We start from the raw sequence: 11542 nt of genomic DNA, 5'->3' as shown, positions 1-11542 counted from the left end.
GAAGTTGTTTTGTGTTGTGAATTATGATGAATGCATGTGAGTTAAAGAGGGAGAATGTGGTGAAATGATGAAGTAGGAAGGTGGAAATGCATGTGAGATGTTTGGAAAGGAATAAAGAATGAATGGTGGAAATGTGAGTGAATGATGTGCATGTGTGAGAATGCATGTGGAATTAAGAGGAGTATGGAAGTGAAATAAATGAATGATATGTTAAGTGATAAGTGAATGATATGTGGTGAGTGATAGGAGCATATTCATGCGACTTAAATGGCTTGTTTTCGTGCATTTATATTGTTAATTCATAGTTGTTTTTGGCGTTTAAGCCATTTTCGTGTGTTTTTAGGTTCATGTGGCTAAGGAAGCAAAAAGATGCATTTTGGAGCATTTTGGAGCAAAATTGGACTTGGAAGGGATAACATATACTTGGAGCAAAAGGAATGGACGAAATTGAAGAGTTGATGTCACAAGGATTCCTACTTGAAGTAGCCACTCACCTTCCACATTTCAGCCACATGCACTTGTTCCTCCATCATTGCACCAACAACAACATTGCACATGCACTCCCTTTAATTAATTAACCCACATGCACCCTTTATTCTTTCATCATTCCAGCCACTCCACAATCCCATTCATCAACACATGCATCCACATGCATTCACCCTTTAAACCATTAAATCCACATGTTTTCCTATTCAATTAAATCAGCCACATGCATTCATCATCATAACCTAGCTGTCATTCCACTTCATTGCACATTTAATCATTCATTCCCATCAGATTTCTAGCATATTTACATGCATTCCATCCTTTAAAACATTGCACATGCACTCCACATGCATTCATCCTAGCTGTCATGTTTCCCCTTTCATCATTCCCTCACATTCTTTAAATCAGCCAACACATGCATCCACCTTTCTCCCATCAGATTTCCAACATTGCACATGCATTCCCCTTACAATTTCAGCCATCCTAGCTGTTTTGCACATGCATTCACTTAACCTAGCTGTCATGTTCCCTCTCCCATCCATTCATCTCCCTATAAAAACCATACACACTTCACACAACATTCATTCACACTCATACACTCTTCCATATTCCAGAAATTCGTCAAAACCTCTCCACACCCTCATTGCAGCCACCAAAACACTTTTCTCCTCCATTGCAGCCACTCCAATCACTCCCCAAACCATTCACACCATCAAACTATCCTTAGACCTTGTGCTACAACGAAGAGGAAGAGAAGAGTGCCTAAACGTTCATACAATTCAAGTTTGAGTTGTTGGAATGTTTAGGTGTTTCTTTGATTTCAATGTTTAATTTCAATACTCTTTGTTTTGTACGTATGAGGAATGGAAGAGAAGAGTGCCTAAACGTTCATACAATTCAAGTTTGAGTTGTTGGAATGTTTAGGTGTTTCTTTGATTCCAATGTTTAAATTCAACTAAACCCCCCTTGGCTAGGGGGGAATTCGAAATATATGTTTATGCTTGCATTTTGATTTGATTACTTCTAATTGCGTTTCATAAGTTGTGGATTCAATTTGTTTAACCGTTTGATTGATAACTTATTTATGTATGTTTATTGAGAATGCGCGCTTAATTTTCATGCATGAATATGACGCTAGAATATAAGTGAGTTTCACCTAATAGTTACGAACTTATATTCGCAAGTAGTGGAGGTTGCTTATAAACAATCGCGTTAAACAAATTCTTGGCATAAGTTTCATGCAATCATAGTAACGAATGCCTCGTCAACACTTATAATTTTCATAGAGCGTAATGATTCTTGCTTGTACCTCTTCTATGCATTCATGTTGAGGACTTGTGGGGAATGTTTTGAATTGTCGCATGCATCATCCAATTCAATAACGTTAGGAAGATTTGAAGGTTAATTAGTGCATCACGGTTAACTTGGGGTGTTGAGTATCATAGTTTATTGAAATGCAATTGGAAATCATTTTATTATGCAAGTATAACATGTATGGAGATGAACCCCTTAGCTAGGTTCCCATCCATTCAATTCCATCAAATTCATCTTTACATTCTGTCTAGTTTATTAACTTGTTTCGTTATTTCAATTCTCGTCAATTTAAAACCCCCCTTTACTTTCTTGTTCTTTAGTGTTTAGACTTTGTTTAGTTTATGTTTTAAAGTGTTTTGATTCAATTTATTTCCCAAAATTCGTCCAAATTCACCAAAGTGCTCAAAACTGCCCAGAAAGTGATTTTAAGGCTGTTTTGAGTGTTTTGGGTGATGTTTGAGTCTTTTGGTTTGTTTTAGTGTTTTAAAGTTTAGTTTTGCATTCTTTGAGTCTAGTATAGTGTTTTATATTGTTATTTTACGTTTGAATCAAGCCATAATCTTAAATTCGTCCAACATTGGGTTTAAGGTCAGAAACTGCCTAGTTAGTGTTTTTAGGCAGTTTTGAGTCTTTTGAACTTGTTTTGAGTCCTTTGAGTCTTTGTGAACGTTTTTAACTTTGTTTTTATGTTTTTGAGTCAAATCCAAGTGATTAACAATCCCTCCTAATCCCCGGTCCAGAACGATCCCTACTTACATACTTACTACAATTGATAAAAAGAGGGTTTAATTTGTGTGCGTATAATTCACGCATCAGTGAGTGATAAGTGAATGGTTTGATAAGTGATAAATGAATTAGTTTAAAGGGCTAGGGTTTAAGTACATAGAATGGGCCTAAAATAGGTTGGTTTGTATGGCATAATGTGTTTGATTGAGCTAGAGCCATTGTTTTGTGTCTTCAAGTGCATACAAGGCCTTCAAATTCGTCCATCCTCTTGGCTCCATGGATAAGCTATCCAATCCATGCCCAAAAATGCTCCAAATGGCCTCAAAATGCACTTTCTTGCTCCCTAGGCCCTTAGAACCTGAAAACACACAAAAGAAGCATAAAGGACTAAAATAACGAGAGAAACATAACGTAAATGCACGAGAACAAGCCATTTAAGTCGCATGAATATGCTCCTATCAATAAGGTCTAAGGATAGTTGGTTTGGGGGAATGGAAGTGTGGAATGGAGTGAGGAGTGATGGAAATGGAAAGATGGTTGGTGTTTGGATTAGTAGGGAGGGGGGACTCACGGCTAAGGAAAGAATGGGAGTGTTTGAGGGGTGTTGTGTTGTGAATGAGATGTTTTGAATGATGGGAATGCAAGGGTATTTATAGGAGGAGTGGAGATGTATATGGCTATTTGTTTAAGGTGTTTGTGTGGAGGAATGATGGAGAATTGCATGTGGAATGGCTGCAATGATGAAGAATGAAAGCTGGAAAATAAAAGGGAAAGCTGGAAATCTGAAAATGCAAATGGGAATCCTGAAATGCAAAGGTGGCCACGGTTTTGATTGTGTTTTGTGTTGGAAATGCATGTGAATGCATGTGAATGTTGTTTGTGTGAAGTGTGTGTGGGTTAAAGAGTGAATGGTGGTGTAATGATGAAGTGTGATGGCTGAAAATGTCAAGGGAAATGCATGTGATTGCATGGCAAAGAATTTCAGGATGCATGTGTGTTGGTGTGTTGTGTGATTGTTTTGTGGTTTAAGTGGCTTTAATTAAAGAATGGGAGTGCATGTGGCTTAGGTGGTGTAATGATGAAGTGGGAATTGAAAGAATGTGGTTGGAAAGTGGAAGGGAAGGCACGGCACAAAGGGGGAAGTGTTGGAAATGCATGTGATGCATGCCAATGTTGTCTTTTGGTGCATGTGTGTGTTGAATGGTGTCCTTTAATTATGCACGGTTTAGGGCTGTTAAGGGGAGAGAAATGGGAGTGAATGTGGCTTAATGATGAAGGGGGAAAGCTTGGAAAGCATGTGGCAAGGTTGGTTGCATGATGATGATGCATGTGAGTTGAAATGCATATGTTTAAATGGTTGAAATGTGTAGATGATTATGAGTATGATAAGTGATAAGTGAATGATGTATTAAGTGATAAATGAATGATATGTTAAGTGATAAATGAATGATATGTGGTGAGTGATAAGTGAATGGAAGTGATAAGTGATAAGTGAATGGAAGTGATAAGTGATAAGTGAATGGAAGTGATAAGTGAATGGTTTGATAAGTGAATGATATGATAAGTGAATGCTTATAATAAGTGAATGATATGATAAGTGAATGCTTATAATAAGTGAATGATATGATAAGTGAATGATTTAAGTGTTTAAAATAGGGAACAAAGCCCTTCCTTGCATGGCAAGGAAGGGAGACACAAGGAAACACACGACAATGTCCTAAGGCTTCAAGGAATGTTGTTTTTGTGTTCTAAAATGCGTAGGAGTCTTCAATGATGCTTAAACATGAGGTCTTTTAGGATTTAACTTTCCTACTTCAAGTCTTTAATTTCGTCCATCCTCTTGGCTCCAAGCATATGATATCCATTCCAATCTCTAATTTGCTCCAAAAGGCTCCAAAAGGCATCCCTTTGCATACCTTGCCCTTAGAACCTGAAAACACACAAAAGAAGCATAAAGGACTAAAATAACTACAGAAACATAACGTAAATGCACGAGAACAAGCCATTTAAGTCGCATGAATATGCTCCTATCACCTATTCAATTAAATCAGCCACATGCATTCATCATCATAACCTAGTGATAGGAGCATATTCATGCGACTTAAATGGCTTGTTCTCGTGCATTTACGTTATGTTTCTTTAGTTATTTTAGTACTTTAAGCTATTTTCGTGTGTTTGTAGGTCCAAAGGGCTAAAGGAGCAAAAAGATGCATTTTGGAGACTTTTGGAGCACTTTTGGGCTAAGGATGGATAGCTTATGCTTGGAGCCAAAGTGTTGGACGAAATTGAAGACCTAATTGAAGACCAAAATGTTGGAACCTTGTTCCCTTTAGTTCTAGGACATTTAAACCTTTTCTTTATACATTGCACATGCATCTCCATAAACCATCAACACATTTTCACCAACAATCTGCCCAAAAGCCGTGCATCACACATGCACTTCCACCTTTCCTCCACCATTCATACACTTTCCAGCCATCTTCCACACCCTTTAATCATTCAACCATGCAACATTCAAACATACACCCAAACACCACCAGAAATCATCATTGCCGTGAGTTCTCTTCATTTCCAGCATTCCATTTAATCATTGCAGACATTTCACATGCATTCCATCCTTTAATTTAATCATATGCACATTCAAACAAACACAATCATTCCAGCCATGCACATTCACCTTGCATTTGCAGAAAATCCACTTCATTGCACATGCATCTTCAATTAAATCTGCCACATGCATTCATATTTCTCCATCATTGCCGTGGCTCCTCCTCCAGATTTCCAGCATCCCATAATCATTCACACCCCTTTAATCCACATGCAATCTTCCACATCCCTCACCAAGAAATCATTCAACACATGCATCTTGGCAGATTTCACATGCACATTCACCCTAATCATTCACTGGTGCGTGAATTATACGCACACAAATTAAACCCTCTTTTCGTCAAATTGTAGTATATGTATAAGTAGGGATCGTTCTAGACCGGGGATTAGGAGGGATTGTTAACCACTTGGATTTGACTCAAAAACGTAAAATAACAATATGAAACACTATACTAGACTCAAAGAATGCAAAGCTAAACTTTAAAACACTAAGACAAACCAAAAGACTCAAAACAATACAAACACACTCAAATCTGCCTAAAAACCACTTTCTGGGCAGATTTGAGCACAAACACAAATTTGGACGAAATTAAGTAATAACTTGACTCAAGAACGTAAAAACACAATATAAAACACTAAACTAACTCAAAGAATGTAAAACTAAACACTTAAAACATTAAAACAAACCAAAAGACTCAAACATCACCCAAAACACTCAAAACTGCCTTAAAATCACTTTCTGGGCAGTTTTGAGCACTTTGGTGAATCTGGACGAAATTGGGAAATAAAATGAATCAAAACACTTAAAAGCACAAACTAAATTGATTTCTAACTAAATTGGACATTAAAGTAAAGGGGGATTTAGATTTATACGAAAATTGAAATAACAAAACAAGTTAATAAACTAAACAGATTGTAAAACGAATTTGATGGAATGGAATGAATGGATGATAGAATGGCTAAGGGGTTCATCTCCATACATGTTATACTTGCATAATAAAATGATTTCCAATTGCATTTCAATAAACTATGATACTCAACACCCCAAGTTAACCGTGATGCACTAATTAACCTTCAAATCTTCCTAACGTTATTGAATTGGATGATGCATGCGACAATTCAAAACATTCCCCACAAGTCCCCTACATGATTGCATAATAGAGATACAAGCAAGAATCATTACGCTCTATGAAAATTATAAGTGTTGACGAGGCATTCGTTACTATGGATTGCTTGAAACTTATGCCAAGAATTCATTTAACGCGATTGTTTATAAGCAACCTCCACTACTTGTGAATATAAGTTCATAACGATTAGGTGAAACTCACTTATATTCTAGCGTCATATTCATGCATGAAAATTAAGTGTGCACTCTCAATGAACATACATAAATAAGTTATCAATCAAACAGTTAAACGAATTGAATCCACAACTTATGAAACGCAATTAGAAGTATTGAAATCAAAATGCAAGCATAAACATATATTCGAATCACCCCCTAACCAAGGGGGGTTTAGTTCCTCATGGTACAAAACAAAGAGAATCAAAGAAACACCTAAACATTCCAACAACTCAAACTTGAATTGTATGAACGTTTAAGCCCTCTTATCATCCATTCCTCATTCGTACAAAACAAAGAGCATTGAAATTAAACATTGAAATCAAAGAAACACCTAAACATTCCAACAACTCAAACTTGAATTGTATGAACGTTTAGGCACTCTTCTCTTCCTCTTCGTTGTGGCACAAGGTCTAAGGTGAGTTTGATGGTGTGAATGGTTTGGGGAGTGGTGGAGATATGGAAGAGGAGTGGTGGAAATGGAAGGATGGTGTTTGGATTGTAAGGGAGAGCACGGCACAAGGGAGTTTGATGGTCTATATTTCTGCAATGGATCAGTGTTTATGGAAGAGTGTATGAATGAGTATTTATAGGTGAAATGGGGGGAACATGACAGCTAGGTTGCATGTGCACATGTTGGTTGAATGATTATGAGTGCATGTGGCTGAAATAGCATGTGGAATGGCTGGAAATGCAAGGAGAAGGCATGTGCACGGTTTTGGGAGAGAATGGGAGTGCAAGTGGCTGAAATGTTAGAGGAACAAGTGCATGTGGCTGCATTGTGGTGCAATGATGGAGGAACAATCTGAAAATGCAAGGTATGGCTGGAATGAATGTGTTTGTTTGAATGTGCATGTGATTAAATTAAAGGATGCAAAGTAAATAAATAATGAATGCATGTGTTGAATTATGAAGATGCATGTGCAATGAAGTGGAATGACAATCTGAAATGGGATAGGTACCCACGGCAATGATGATTTCTGGTGGTGTTTGGGTGTATGTTTGAATGGTGCATGTGGGTGAAGGTGTGGCTGCATGTTTGAATGATTAAAGGGACATGTGGGGGTGGAAATGATGAATGAAATGCATGTGAATGACAGCTAGATATGTTGATGAATGCATGTGACTTGTTTGTGGTGAGTGAATGCATGTGCAAAGCTGCAAATGCAATGGGAACTCACGGCATGGATGTGTTTTGGGTGCATGTGGAATGAATGATTTCTTGGTGAGTGGATGCATGTGTTGATTAAAGGGGGAATGCAAAGGAAAAGCTAGAAATGCATGTGGAGTGGCTGCAAGGTGAATGAATAATGAAATGGGAAAGCATGTGCAAGGTTTTGGTGTGAATGATTGAATGTGCATGTGGCTGCAATGGAGGAGGAATCCTTCAATTTCGTCCATCCTCTTGGCTCCAAGCATATGATATCCATTCCAATCTCTAATTTGCTCCAAAAGGCTCCAAAAGGCATCCTTTTGCATACTTTGCCCTTAGAACCTGAAAACACACAAAAGAAGCATAAAGGACTAAAATAACTAAAGAAACATAACGTAAATGCACGAGAACAAGCCATTTAAGTCGCATGAATATGCTCCTATCAAATACCCCCACACTTATCTTTTGCTAGTCCTCGAGCAAAACAAAACAACAAAAGAACACGAAACTAGACAAAACGAACAAAACACAACCTACACCTTCCAACAATCGTCTCACGGATTTCCAATGCACATGACAAGTTAAAAATCATTAGTCCCATAGATTTTTGTCATCTTCACACTTAAGTACATTCTTACTCATAGTCACCACATATTATTTCACAATTAAGCATTTAAAACTATGTTTTGAATGTAGTAACATGCCTTAGAGAATTTGCTCAAATCCTTACAAGATATGCACTCGTTTTTCACACAGATTTTCTGACTACACACCCTACACTAGGTATATGTGAGAAGATTGATGTAAACATGTAGACGAACACTCACATATGTTATAACAAGGAAAGCATTTTCTGGAATTATTAACATGTATATATATGATCTCATGAATGGAATGCTACTACTTAGAACGAGAACCAGTGATTCCATAAGCTCATATCAATTCCAAACTCCACATTATTGAACACATAACGATCAAGATAGAAGTCAAAGGTTGTAACGGGGCTTGGGGAGTTGGCTAACAATGAAAGGATAGGGAAAACAAACGTTCTTTAAGCAATAGTGAGCAAAGTATTGAATTAGGCACTTAGAATTCCCTTTAGAACCCAGAAGTCAACTTTGAACACCCAAGGGGAAGTCAAACAAAACTTAGGGCCATATTCAAACTTTTTGGGCCCTTTCTTCAACAATCACACTTGTGAGTCCATTCTCACTTATTTTCACTCTTTTTCTTTCTTTTCTTCTTCTTTTTCTCACATTTTTTTTTTCCGTGCCTCCTTTAAGACTTAGGCACATACATACACACAAAAATCCCTTCCCCCACATTTATTTTCTGCAACATATTAATCAAAAGGAATTCATTTAAGTCATGCTCACTATACTTCAAGAACAAGGGTATAGGAAAGTCCTACTCTAGGTTAGGTAAGGGGTGATGTGGTTAGCAAAGAAAATAGGCTAAACGAGGCTCAACGGGGTTAAAACTAATATATACGAAATATGGGAAGTAAGGCTATTTGGTTATGGTGGCAACAACTTCATCTTGATATATATTATGCAATTCAATGTCATGCTTTGAATGAAACAGATATAAGTTCTAGCATTTAGTTCTATCATGATACAATTGCATTCTAAGTAGCAACCAAGCAAGGAATAATGAGATCATGCAACAACTTTAAAAAAACAAAGAATCACAAAAAATAGCTCTCCAAAGAAAGTAATGGCTCGAGTCTCACAGGGATGTAGCGTTTGTTTGAATTCCTTCCTTCAAGCATGTTACAAAAACGAATTTTTCTTTTATGATTACATGTGAAGTCATACATTATAACCATAACCAAGCATATACCAAGAGTAAATCAAACTTTTCTCTATGTTCATAACTCTTTTAAACAGTCATGCAATTACAAACCAAATCCTTATCATTGTGTTGGAAGGTACCCTAAGACACAAACACACAAAAACGACTCAAAACACTCTTTTTAGGCTTTTCAAAACAATTTTTTCAAATTTTTATGGTATTTTCGGAGTTATAAAAACAAAACATACTAAAACACTCTAAAACAACTTAAAAACATCTTAAAACAGCAAGGAACAACATTTGAAGTAATGGGTGATAAAATCCCACGAATTTGCATTAACAACATTAGTTACCCCCCCCCCCCCCCACACTTAAATCAAACATTGTCCTCAATGTTTTAAGCATAGATTTAAACAAAGCATAAGTAAACACACAAAAAGCATTTAAACATACTAAACATGGCAGAATGTAATTAACAAAGAGAAGAGTTTAGGGACGCAAATCTGGTTATGGAGTGTAAATTCCCTCTTCTCCTTGGTAATTGCATTGAGGCTTTGATCATAGTGACTCCACAGGCTTACTCTTGAACTGGTTTCCGCCCATCATTGATTTTCCTTTGTGCTACTGTTGAACTGGGCAGCAGGATTATTTTGGTCTCCTCCACTTGTTGTTTTTCCTTTGTGCTACTGGGCTGGAGGATTCTTTTGGTCTTCCCCGAAGGTCTGAGCTTACCCCTTTGGTCTGTTTCTTTGTTCAATCTTTCCAATTCGTATTGAAAAGGGTTGGAGGATAACTCAGCCTAAGTTTGTCTCCACATGCTTCAATGTATCATTTTCACTTGCCTTACTCGCTCCCCTTTGCAGAAGTGGTCCCTTCTCTGGAAGTGTATCAACCGTTGAAGATGACTACTCGAGAGCAACACTAGGTAAGCAATCAGGAATAGATTACAGGCAGTTGGCTCCAGATCGGAAGACTGACTCCAAGTGCCAGCTGATTGCTTCTTTTACTTTGCCATGCGAGTAAGAACAAGGACAAAGAAAAAGACAGGGAAAGAGCATGATATGAGATACTTTTGCTTTTGACCTTGATGATATGAGATACCTTTGCTTTTGAAGAAGCGGTGAATGAATTAGCATACTTCAATCCGCCGTTTCCTCCCGGGTCATCTGTACTCCAGGCATCTGGTATCATCTTTGGGGAAGAAGAAAGAATTGAGTATTTCGAAAGGCTTTGCTGGGAGTGCGCCCTCAGAGGTGAGAGGGAGTTGGGCATGGTTCTTCAGGTTTGCCTTGCCATAAAAGACGAAGGTCGACATATATAGAGATAATATCAAATGGTGGTACTATTCTTTTACCCTTGTGATAGGAGCATATTCATGCGACTTAAATGGCTTGTTCTCGTGCATTTACGTTATGTTTCTTTAGTTATTTTAGTCCTTTAAGCTATTTTCGTGTGTTTGTAGGTCCAAAGGGCTAAAGGAGCAAAAAGATGCATTTTGGAGACTTTTGGAGCACTTTTGGGCTAAGGATGGATAGCTTATGCTTGGCGCCAAAATGTTGGACGAAATTGAAGACCAAAGTGTTGGAACTTTGTTTCCTGTAGTTTTAGGACATTTAAACCTTTCCAATTCCCTTATGCCGTGCATCTCCACCTTTCTCCCAAAACCATACACATGCATTCATTATTCATTCTCTCACATGCTCCCATTACTTATCATAATCACATATCATATCACTTATCATTCACCACTTATCATATCATTCACCACTTATCATTCATCACTTATCATTCACCACTTATCACTTATCATATCATTCACCACTTATCATTCACCACTTATCTTATCAACCACTTATCATATCATACACTTAATTAATTAACCCACATACATCCATCACCCAACACTTCCCTTGTGCCGTGCATACCCTCATTCTTTCATCATTTCAGCCACTTCATCATTCCATCAGATTTCACAACCTAAGTCACATGTACATTCATCCACCTTTCTCCCAAAAAGCTTTGCACATGCATTCACTCACCACAAACAAGTCACATGCATTCATCAACATATCTAGCTGTCATTCACATGCATTCCATCTTTTAATTTAATCACATGCACATTC

This window comes from Pyrus communis, chromosome 12 (genome assembly GCF_963583255.1).
Source record: "Pyrus communis chromosome 12, drPyrComm1.1, whole genome shotgun sequence".
In the NCBI taxonomy this organism is placed as follows: domain Eukaryota; kingdom Viridiplantae; phylum Streptophyta; class Magnoliopsida; order Rosales; family Rosaceae; genus Pyrus; species Pyrus communis.
This window is presented reverse-complemented; position numbering follows the sequence as displayed.